Source organism: Triturus cristatus, chromosome 3_1 (assembly GCF_964204655.1).
Source record: "Triturus cristatus chromosome 3_1, aTriCri1.1, whole genome shotgun sequence".
NCBI lineage: Eukaryota > Metazoa > Chordata > Amphibia > Caudata > Salamandridae > Triturus > Triturus cristatus.
Genome location: NC_140583.1, coordinates 471,354,330 through 471,366,755, shown reverse-complemented (window position 1 = coordinate 471,366,755; position 12,426 = coordinate 471,354,330). Strand labels below are relative to the sequence as shown.

Genomic DNA, 12,426 nt, shown 5'->3' with positions numbered 1-12,426 from the left:
ATTTTCCTGGATCTACGTTGCCCACAGCACTGCAGTTACGGTGGGGTAAGTTCTGATGAAAATGCTCATAGATTGCCCTTGTGGACCAATGTCACTGTTGGGAGAACAGTGAAGATTTTAATGCAGTGCCTACTACATCATACTTTTATTAAAAAAGGTGAAGCTGGGATTGGAAATATTATACTTCTTCAACTAAAACTTACACACAGGACCACATTCAGTGGAGTGGTGCTGTCTGCTAACACCAGTGAAGTGACAGCTGGAGGTTTGGTCAAGGATTTTTTAATAGCATTGTTTCTAAGTGCTTTCATTTTTATTTATTTGCAAAGTTTTATATAGTGCTGGCTAGACCCGGAGGTATCAGAGCGCTTTACATGAGGATCAGCGAGTTACAGGTTACATAATTACATAGCCAAGTAAAGACATAGGAGAAAAGAACCATGAGATTACACAATAATATGAGTTAATAGCGCATACACACCTCTTAACGGGAGTGAAGGGTAGAGGGGAAAGGGTAAACAGGGGTGCGGAATGCAGGTGGAAGACACAACGGGGAGACGAGGAGAACAATGTCCGATGTCATGGCTGGGTAGGTGACAGCCGACGGGAGAACCAGAGCCAAACTCCTCTATAGGTGCAAAGGCCAGCTCCAGCGGGCATCAGCCAAGGTTGCTCGGGCACCACGGTAAATACAGACAGTTATGGTTTCCGCCCAGGGGGCATCGTCAAGTTCCATTGAGAGCACCGGTCACGGAGTTTAAACGCAATTCCTACTACTGATACACAAGTAAATGCACCCTGGGCTCCAAACAGATGGCACTAGACCCGGGTACCCTGGTGAGCTATACTCAGAACATACCTGGGCTGCTGAAGTACAAAGAGCAGCAAACAAAAACAACGTCTTCCAAAGACAATCCTGCTCACCTCACCACTGGCTGACCTGATGAGCTTGAATGCGCTGGGAACATTTGCACAGACCTCCTTGTGGGAAGAAAGCCTATTTATTCAACCACCTACAAAGAAAGCATCAGCTTACGAGCACACATGCCTTGCATTGGTCTTCTGCAGCACCAAGAAGAGAGCAAACCAGATGGTCAAGTGGCACTGCTGTGCTGGTGCTAATAAAGACTGAGCACAGCGCTACTGTCTTAAAACACAGTACAAATGGGGGGGACGCGCGAGCGCGCGAAACAAGATGGCTGCCGTGTAGTGAGCTCCGGCGTTTTTTTACCCGTTTTTCGTTAATAACGACGATTCCTGTCAGTTTTATAGCGCAAATGAGGTCGCTTGAATGCTGATCATCTTACCTGTCGATTGCTGAGATTTTCTTTGAATTTGGACGGTGTTTGAGGCGTTTTCCAGTGTCCAGCCTCTGCTTCCAGCTCTCCCTTCAGGTATTCCCAGCTTTGTCTGTCAGGGGGCGGAGCAAGCATTCAGGAAAGGGCCTGGCTTGGGCCTAGCCACTCCCATAGCCTGTTATAGCTGCTGCACCAGCTTTAATAAGGATTTTTTTTACTGCTGCAGTATTTTTTCCTTCATTTTCTTGCGTTGTTGCTGTTATTTTTGCAATTTTGATATTTTATTTTATTTTTATTATTATTATCCTACTTTCGCTACTAAATCAACATGGATAATAAAAATATTCATCCTAAAAGAAAGCAGCAGGCTTCACCTCCGCCAATTAAATCAAAGGCGGTAGAGTCAGCAGAACCTTCATTATCCTTAATTTTGGAGGAAATTCAAGCGCTTCGTGTTAACACAGATTCTATTGCCTCAGAGATTAAAAATGTTCGAAAGGAAATGGCGAGTATGTCAATGAAAATCTCTGATAATGCAATTAAAATACACGATAATAAGGCTAAGCTTGAGACTTTCACTCCTCTTGTAGCTAAAATATCTCCTTTGTCTACCCGACTCCTAGAGATGGAAAATCGTAACAGACAATACAATTTACGCATTTTTAATTTACCAGAGGATGTGGAGAGTGGCAACTGTAGGTTGTATTTGGAAAATTTGATTCCTGGGCTTCTACAAATTAAATTTCCAGAAAAATTTGAGATTGACAAGGCCCATAGAATCCCTTCACATCGCAATCCTCAACATACCAAACCTCGTCAAATGATTTTCAAAGTCCTCAGGCATCATCATTTGGTTTTGATTCGAAAGGCAGCACGAGAGATTCCTTCCTTGATGGTCAATGGGAATAAAATTTTTATTCATCAAGACTTTGCCAAGGAAACAGTCTCAATCCGCAAGGAATTTTCTGCTCTTCGGCCTCAACTGCGAAGTCTTGGGTTCAAATATGGTCTTTTTGACCCTTCAACAATGCGTATCTGGAAAGACAATCTGTCAAAATCTTTTCAACGTCCTGATGACTTGCGTCAGTTTTTGGATCAACGTTCACAGCAATCCATGGATACTCATGACTCTAATACTTGATTATAGCTAATTTACGTTTTTTTTTTTTCCTTTTTTCTGACAGGTTAATGAGTCATTACTACATTGGGCTCCAATGGTTCGGTCATGCTTGTTGAGCGTATGTGCGTCTCATCTTTGATATTTTTGTACCCTGTTTGTCGTTTTCTCCTTTTTTAAATTTTTTCACCTCCTTTTACTTGTTCTGGAGCTACTATTTTCTCTCATTATTGTTCTCCTTCTTTTCTTTTTCTCCTCTTCTTGATCTTTTTTTTTTTATTCTTTCTCTCTTCATTATGGCTGATATTCACAATATTAAAGTTGTTTCATTAAATGTCAAAGGTTTACGTCATCCAGTTAAGCGTACAAAAATCTTAGATTATTTAGGTAGTTGTAAGGCAGATATTTGTTTTCTTCAAGAGACTCATATAGATGACAACATCTTAAATTATATGAAAAAGAAATGGGTAGATACTATTGTTTCATCACCTGCTATTGGTAAAAAAAATGGGGTGGCTATTTTTGTTGCGAAAAAATTGCATTGCCAAGTCTTAAGCAAAATGTCGGATGCAGATGGAAGATATATTATAGCTAAAATTAAAATTCATGATTCAGTCATATTTTTGCTCAATGTTTATGGACCTACTGCGGATGACCCTCTTTTTTGGTCTAATATTACCACTGAGGTTCTAAAGTTGGGTAAAGTTCCTTTAATTGTTGGAGGTGACTTTAATGTTATTGCTGACCCATTATTGGATAGATGCTAGTACTAAATTTCGCCCTCCTAAGGTTTTTCATGCTTTTAAGTCATTTATTCATACCACCAAGTTAGTTGACATTTGGCGTTTGCACTTTCCCACAGAAAAATGTTTTACATTTTTCTCTAATCCACATAATTCGCATTCTAGAATTGATTATTTTTTAGTCTCCACACAACTAGTCCAATCTGTTAAGACTCCTAAGATTGGTAATATTGATATCTCAGATCATGCCTTGATTTCTTTTGTTCTGAATTTAACTTCAACTTTTGCAAACCAAACTAGATGGTGTATGAATACTGGAATTGTTCTTAATGAACATAATAAGCCTAAAATCTTAAATGCTATTCAAGACTATTTTTTACTCAATCCTGAAGGTTCCACTTCTATGGTCAATAGATGGGACGCCTTTAAAGCTTACATTAGGGGTGTAACTATTTCAATTATGGCCTATGAAAATAAAACATTCAACGCACGTATCAGGTGTTTGGAAAAACAAATTGCGAAATTTGAAAGGCTTTTTATTTCATCAAATGATCCTCAATTTAAAGTCAAGCTACAAAAGCTTCGATATGAATTTAACTCAATCCTTAGTACAAGAGCTGGCATCCAAATTTCCAATTCTAAGGCTAAGTTCCGTTTTAATGCCAACAGATCTGGGAAGCTTTTAGCTAATTATTTACGTATAAAAAAGATAGAACGCAAATTACCTCAATTCATGGCCCTAATGGTAAAATTGCAATATCTCATAATGATATTGTTAAGGAATTTTTGGATTTTTACTCTACTTTATATAATAAGCCTGATCCTCATGATCCTTCCATACTGGACTCTTTTTTAGATACATGTGATTTGCCCAAAATTTCACACTCGGACAGGCTTGGGCTAGATTTACCCATTACTACTGAGGAAATTTTAGCTGCTATTAAATCCATAAAAAAAAATAAATCCCCTGGCCCAGATGGTATCCCAGCTGAGTTTTATAAAGAGTTCCAGTCCCAACTTTTGCCTTATTTATTTCAACTTTTTACTTTTTTTGGTTCTTCAGGAACGATCTCAGGTTCCTTTACTGATGCTTTAATTATTGTACTTCCTAAGCCAGATAAAGACCCCACTCTTGTTTCAAATTATCGCCCTATTTCCTTAATTAATCAAGATTGTAAATTGTATGCTAAAATACTTGCTTCTAGACTGGCCCCTATATTGGATTCTATTATACATCTTGATCAATCCGGTTTTATGAAGAATAGATATTCTACAAATAACACAAGAACCTTATTACACATTATTGAACAGAGTTCCACTTTAAGTTCCCCCGCAGGAATTTTGGCTTTAGATGCAGAGAAAGCTTTCGACAAAATCCATTGGCAATTTTTATTTCAAACCTTATTATCATTTAATTTTGGTACTTCGTTTATACACATGATTTCTGCTCTGTATTATGCCCCTACTGCTCGTTTATTTATTAATGGCCAAGTATCTAGTCAGTTTTCCCTTTTTAGAGGCACAAGACAAGGTTATCCCCTCTCTCCACTTTTATTTCTCATTGGAATTGAACCTTTCCTTACTCATATAAGAAATTGTGTTAATATCAAAGGTATTCAGATTAAGGAGATTAATATCAAAACCTTAGCCTATGCTGATGATGTGCTGTTATTTATTAGTGAACCTATATCCTCAATGCCTGCCCTATTAGAAATTATTACAAAATATTCCATGGTTTCTGGTTATAAACTTAATATTAATAAAACTGAATTCTTCCCTTTAAACATTTTTTGTACTCCTGATATGTTACCCATGGCTGATATTGTGTGGCAAAAAGATAAATTAAAATATCTTGGGATTCTATTTGCGTCCTCCATAAAAGCAACATTAACATTAAATAGTAATTTTATTCTGAATTATATCAAAGATAAAACGTCTAAATGGTCTTCACTTCACCTCTCTTGGTGGGGTAGAATGGACTCCATTAAAATGACTATTGCTCCTAAAAAATTTTATACACTTGCTATGATTCCTATTCAATTTCCTTTACAATTCTATAAAAACATTGATAGACTTCTCTCCAAATTTCTCTGGAATAATAAATCAACTCGTATTGGTTATAAAAAATTAAAAGTACCTAAATGCAATGCTGGATTTGGCTTGCCTGACTTTTTTCTATATCACAAAGCATTTATACTGAAACAAAGTTCCATATGGTTTCCTCCTTCCTCTTTAAAGAACCAACCTACATGGTTTCATATAGAGCAGTCTCTTGTGGATCCTTTTCCATTGACCACCTTGCTAACAATGTCCAATAGGTCAATATATGTGCATAAATCGGTTATTATTAAATCCACTAAACTCATTTTTAATGACCTGGATTCAATCTTTTTGATCCCTATGATTCATACTGAAGATATGTCATTGTGGCATAGTAATGTGATTAAATTGAATAGAAATGTTACTTTTTGGAATGCTTGGATTAAAGCTGGTATCTTTTATCTTAAAGATATCTATTTTGACAATGTTTTTATTTCTTTTGAAGCTTTACAAATGAAATTTAGTTTACCTCAATCTGATTTTATTAAATATGAGTCGTTATGTAATTCAATTTTAGACTCCTTCCCTCATGGTATTCCGTTTAATGTTAAAGCAGATTTAGCACTGTATATTCGAACTATCTCTACGTCATCACATACTGTCTCTATTTTATATAAAAAATTATCTAATTCTATAGGAAACAATTTAAATATTATTTCAACATTTTGGAATGATGAGCTTTCCCTTTCTTTGTCCAACGATACTTGGATGACTGTTTGGCTTAATAGTATTTCAGGATGGCTGCCTGTTTCACTTTACCAAACCAATTCTTATATTTTATTTTATTGTTTATGGACCCCAGTGCGTTTATTTCGTGCTAAGCTGATGCAAGACGACATTTGTTGGCATTGTAAATTACTCCCTGGATCACTACGACATATGCTTTTTGAATGTCCATTAATTTTTAAATTTTGGTCTGATGTTTGGGATATTATTCAACAAATATTTCATATTCATGATGTTATTTCTTACAAAATATTAATATGTAAATCTGTTGGTCTTACGCATAACTTAACTGAATTAGAAGGTAAACTGTTTAACTTCCTAATATCAGCTGCTTTAAAGTCCATTACATTTTGCTGGAAGGATATTTCATCTTTATCGGTTCATGCTTGGTGGTCATGGGTCATTTTTACAAGAAGAGGTGCTCAATTATCCCTGAAAGGGATCAATCACAATTCTAATTTGTTTCACTCTTTTTGGTTACCCATAGATGCATACTTATCTTTATAATTGTATATTTATACTTGATTCACCGTTTTACAGTCATTCTACTTAAAGCCTTATATGATGAATGTAGCTCCTTTTTCTAATAAGTTGACATTGCAATTTTTCATGGCTCCCTCCCTTCCCTTCTTTTTAGTTTATCTTCCCTCCTTTTAATTGATTATATATACTTCTTTAACTATTGTATTTAGAATTGCTTTTAGAAATGTTTTATTTTATATAGGTATTTTCGCTTGTGATACATTTTTTCTGTATTGTCTGTATTTGTTCATTCTTATGGAAAATTTAATAAAACATTTTGAACTTAAAAAACACAGTACAAATACTGCAAGAGGTTCTTCACACAAAGTTTATTTACAAGTGGCTTCAGAATGTACAGCAGCACAAAGGATTTCCATATTATGAAGGGGGAGATTTGAGCATTTCTGCTCTTGGCATCTAGTAGTGGCTGGCAGAGTTTACTTCTTGCCACCAGAGGCCTTAATGGCAAACTTGGTGATTTTGCCAGCACTGGCAGCCTTCACCTCAACCGTCTTGATAACTCAGACAGCCACCATCTGCCTCATGTCCCGGACAGCAAAACGACCAAGAGGAGGGTAGTTGGAGAAGCTCTCAACACACATGGGTTTGCCTGAAATCATCTCCACAATGGCGGCATCTCCTGACTTGAGGACTTTCGGTGCATCTTCTAGCTTCTTGCCAGATCTTCGGTCAATTTTCTCCTTCGACTCAGCAAATTTGCAGGCAATATGAGCAGTGTGGCAATTCAACACAGGAGCTGGCCTGGGTGGTTTAGAATAGTGACCTGGGCTGTGAAGCTCCCAGACTCCATCGGGGGGATCGTTTTGGCTGTCACCAGCAACATTCCCTCTTCGGATGCCTATCACAGACACGTTCTTCATGTTGAAGCCAACATTGTCACCTGGGAGAGCCTCGACCAGCGCCTCGTGGTGCATCTCCACAGACTTTACTTCAGTGGTTATGTTACTGGGGGTAGAGGTCACCACCATGCCAGCCTTAATGATACCGGTTTCCACACGACCCACTGGGACAGTGCCAATACTTCCTATCTTGTAGACGTCCTGCAGGGGCAGACGCATGGGCTTGTCGGTAGGACAGCTCAGTGGGATTATAGAGTCCGAAGCTTCGAGCAGGGTGACCCCACTGGCGGATCCCTCCTTACGGTCAACCTTCTAGCTCTTAAACCAGGCCATCTTAGTGCTGGACTCCAGCATGTTGTCCCCCTGCCAGTCGGAGATTGCCACAAATGCCACTGTGGCTGGGTTGTAACCGATTATCTTGATGTAGGTGCTGACTTCCTTGGTGATTTCTTGAAACGCTTCTGGCTGAAGGGGGTTCGCTGGAGTCCATCTTGTTCATGCCAATGATCAGTTGCTTTACCCCCAGGGTGTAGGCCAGCAGGGCGTGCTCGCTGGTCTGTCCGTTCTTGGAAATACCAGCTTCAAACTCACCCACGCCACTAGCAACAATCAGCACCGCACAGTCAGCCTGCAAGGTGTCGGTGATCATGTTCTTGATGAAATTCCTGTGCCCGGGGGCATCGATGATGGTGATGTAATACTTGACAGTCTCAAACTTCCAGAGGGAGATGTCGATGGTGATACCACGTTCCCTCTCCGCCTTGAGCTTGTCTAACACCCAAGCGTACTTGAAAGATCCCTTGCCCATCTCGGCTGCCTCCTTCTCGGACCTCTCGATGACTCTCTTTTTGAGGCCCCCACACTTGTAGATGAGGTGGCCGGTGGTGGTGGACTTGCCGGAGTCCACATGGCCGATAAGCTCAATGTTAATTCTTTGACAAGCAGATTGTTAACCCTCTTCTAGACACCTGGGGTATTAGGTGGTTACTGAATAAAGGATGCAATAAGAAATTGTTTATTTGATTGAGTGCGGCAAAAACCCTTCTCAAGCAACGACCACAATCATGGTCAGGGTAAAATCACAAAAGACCTCATTAACCTCTGTATGGCCAACTTTTTAAATGCACTCCACCCTGCCCTAAGGGCTGTTTAAGGCCTAGGGGTGACTTAGATGTATTAAAAAGGAAGGTTTAGGCCTAGCAAAAGGTTTCTTTGTCAGGGCAAAATGGCAGTTTAAAACTGCACTATAAGCTGCAGTAGCAGGTGTGAGACATGTTTAAAGGGCTGCTTAAGTAGGTGGCACAATATGTGCTGCAGGCCCACTAGTAGCATTTAATTTACAGGCCCTGGGGACATGTAGTATCACTTTACTAGAGACTTATATGTAAATTAAATGTGCCAATTATATGTAAGCCAATTTTACCATGATTAAAGGAGAGAGCACAGGCACGTTACCACTGGTTAGCACTAGTAAAGTGCACCAAGTCTTAAAAGCCAATAAAAATGGGTTCAGAAAACGGGAAGAGAAAAGGCAAAAAGTTTGCGGGTGACCTGCATAGAGGGCCAAGTCCAACAGAGACTGTTTTTGTTATTGAAGTCCCATTGCATAAAATACTCTTAAACTCCAATTCAATAAGCCTGTACACAACTAACTCTCCAAGAGAGTAGCAACAGTGGGCAGTCAAGGTTTAAATGAGGTAATAGAGGGATGGTGACTTCCTTACAGCATCATACATTAATCACGCCCAAAACAATTCACTACACCTGACAAGGCTTTGAAAGAATGATATAAGTTTGTAAATCAATATACAGGATATGTTACATATGACAGTGGGGTTTACACTGTGTAGAAGTCACATATCATCCTTCATAGCTCACTGTGCTATATTTGAAGAATTACAATTAAGGCTCCCTGTTTTCTGTTTTTACTGATTTTTACAGAAATCCTTGTATTACCTTGTCTGCATATATTTTTAAATGTGGATAAAAACGGAAATTGGTGCCTTCTGAGTGATTCTAAATACACTTTGACAAGACTGCCAAGCCAATAACTCTGCGGATTGATAGGTAAAGTGGTTAAAAAAGTAAGGAATTTTATTAAAGAGGCTTAAACAGCAGTAGATATGCACAAGGCCGATACTGAAATGTGCATATTTTCAGATAAGTGCATTGATTTATCTTCTGCGGTTGTTCATATCACTGAAACCTGGCAGGCATTCAAGCATGACTGCATATTTATTGGTTAAATAAATGTGGAAATATACTAGTTTCAGCTTTACTTTTTCACAAAACCCATAATAAATATGGATAAAAACAGATAAAGTTGACAAAAAATAAATATGGATAAATGCAGACGGAAATGTCCCAAAAATAAATACCATAAAACCGGGAGCCCAAATTACAATGCAGCTTTATCTTTCAAAAAGACTGACGGCTTATTGTATACAATGATGGTACAGACTGAAACCTCGAAAATGGGCACAGAGACACACACAGGATACCATTGCTAAATACCTCAGTACCTCTTTACACCAGTTAACTATATTGACAAGTATGTTTACGTACTCTACCGGGCCAGAACTTGCAGACATACTTTAACCCCTTCGGCGCTCATGACGGAACGGTTCCGTCATGAGCGTCGGTTGAGCTGTGCTCATGACGGAACCGTTCCGTCATGACCACGCCCGCGCAAGAAACGGTCAGCGCTCAGCGGGAATCGGCGCCGCATGGAAGGGGTTAAAAAAATGCTTCCAACAGAGAGAGCTATATTTACATAAGTTGGGAAGCTACAAAATGTTATCTTACATATTCCAGTATTTTCCCTGAGGCTTAGAAAAACTTCATTGGTGTCCACCAACTGAGAACTTGGTGAAGGTCAACTATGTCCCAGAAAAGACAAAATCATGCTATATGCAACATGTATAAAGAGATGATAGTATCATTTGACATACAGACAAATGCAAAACAATTTGTCCTCCACACTGAACAGTGCAAGAAAATATTTGGTTTTTCAAACAGAAGTTCAGGATTATATGATAACTGCCTGCAGCAAAACAAATAGTTTCTGATTAGTCCAGTTGCATTCCGATGTTTATGGATGTCGCAATGAAGATTTTGTTTATTCTTCCCTTTTTCTCTCCCACCCATGTTTGCTTGGGGCATAAAAATGTATGGTTCATGTTTTTTCACATATTTTCTAATTACTTTCCAGAATGTAATTAACAATAAAGCATAATTACAGACTGTGACCACATGCTCTCCTTTCTTGTTATTTCACTTCAGAACTGTACACATTTATTGATGCCCACAGCTCTCAGACCAATGGAACTTTCTATAGGTTCAATGAAAAGTCCACAGGACTGTCATTGTCCCCCCAGAAATGTAGTGTCTCCTACACCCCTGACGGACTATAATAGGCTGTGAAAGTGATTTTATGCCTTAGCTTACTACTTCTTCACATCTAGAAATGTTAACCCTTGGCCAACAAATATCAATTCCAACTGAGAAGCTCGTGTGCGAAAAGAAAAAAGATTAGAAACAGGGCACAAGTTGGGGATCCACAAGTGTGGAAGGCGTCTACCCACTATTTTCGCAGGGTGGACACCGTCCACCCTGTCAAGAAGTCGGGCCCCACTGTAAAATATGCTGAACTCGTCCCTGTGTAATTTCCAAACACAGTGATACATTTAGCAGCGTCCGCATGTAGTCTGCTTTCAATCTGCAACAACGTGCAGGCTGGGAGGGGGCTTTCTTATTTCAGATGGGCCCATAAGAAAGGCAGAGTTTGAGTAGTCATCAGGCCTCCTTTTGTTCGAGTCTCCTGGCTGGAGCGTCACACATAGATGCAAATGCAGTGGAGGGCAAACAAAGGCACACAACTTGTTAGCACTTTACACGGAATTAAGAGAGGGATGCTTTTGACTTTGTTCAGTCCAGGTATACGGAAATATACATACACTGTAAGAATGACAGATGCGTTAGTCTTTCCCAGTGTTTACGCGCTAACTACCCCTGACAAGACGTTGAAAGAGCAATTTAAATACCACTCTTTTTTCTTTTATATCTCTACTAATCCCAATGCAGGGTGTCAGAGCGCTTTACATCACACATACACATTACATATACAATAAAAGATATACGTTTGTAAATCAATGTACAGGATATGTTACATAAGACAGTGGGGGTTACAATGTGTAGAAGCCACATATCATCCTTCATAATTCACTGTGCTATGTTAGAAAAATTACAATGCAACTGGAAGTAACATAAGGATCTCTGTATCCAAAGCAGTAACCCACTTACCTATCTACATAAAATAAAATCTGTCATCTGCATGTAACATCAAGTGCTTTGCCAGAGACACATCAACCCTCTAAGCTACTCTGAGTCGAAAGTGGGGCTAGACACAGCACAGATCTTTCCAGCAAGTGCATTAAACTCCAGAGTTATCTTACTATTATTATTCACTGAGATTTACTGGGAACACACAGATCTCTGCAGCAGGTGCCATGACCCCATAAGGTATTTTAAATTCCGGCTTTGCAACCAATTAAGCAGAATAAATTTACTGTTGTTTTTATAATTGCTGCCAATTCCTTTGTAGCAGAGTTAAACGTTAATAAATATATAAGTTGAGGCCCAGATTTTGCATCGGTGTTGCATCACTTTTCTGGCGCAATGTTGACACAAAATCTATTTTTGGATTTACAGTGCCACACAAAATTCCGTTTGTGTGGCCTTGTAAAAAAAAAGGAAAACAAATGCAAGACAGCACATTGCTCTGCCTTCGTCACCTTACGTTAGGAAGGCATTGCATTGGGGGTGCTTGGGCGTTCCCATGCGTCCTCCCATGTATTGTGACGCAAACCCATATTTACAAAAACTTGTGAACTGCAACAAGGAGAAATATCTTTATTTAACCTCGTTATTTCCTCTTTGCATGTATGTTGCATTCTGCAGCACACATACAAAGAAGAAATAGGCTCACAGGATAGTTTTTGCGTGGCTTTGTACAAAAAAAAACCCAGAAAAGCTTAATGCAAGGCAGCACAATGCGCTGT

At 39.1% G+C, this 12,426-nt stretch overlaps 1 pseudogene; it reads right to left on the bottom strand.

The window, feature by feature from the left end:
* Positions 1-6,943: 6,943 nt before the first annotated feature.
* The window catches only part of LOC146860429 (elongation factor 1-alpha, oocyte form pseudogene), a 28,255-nt pseudogene continuing 22,772 nt past the window's right edge, over positions 6,944-12,426 (bottom strand).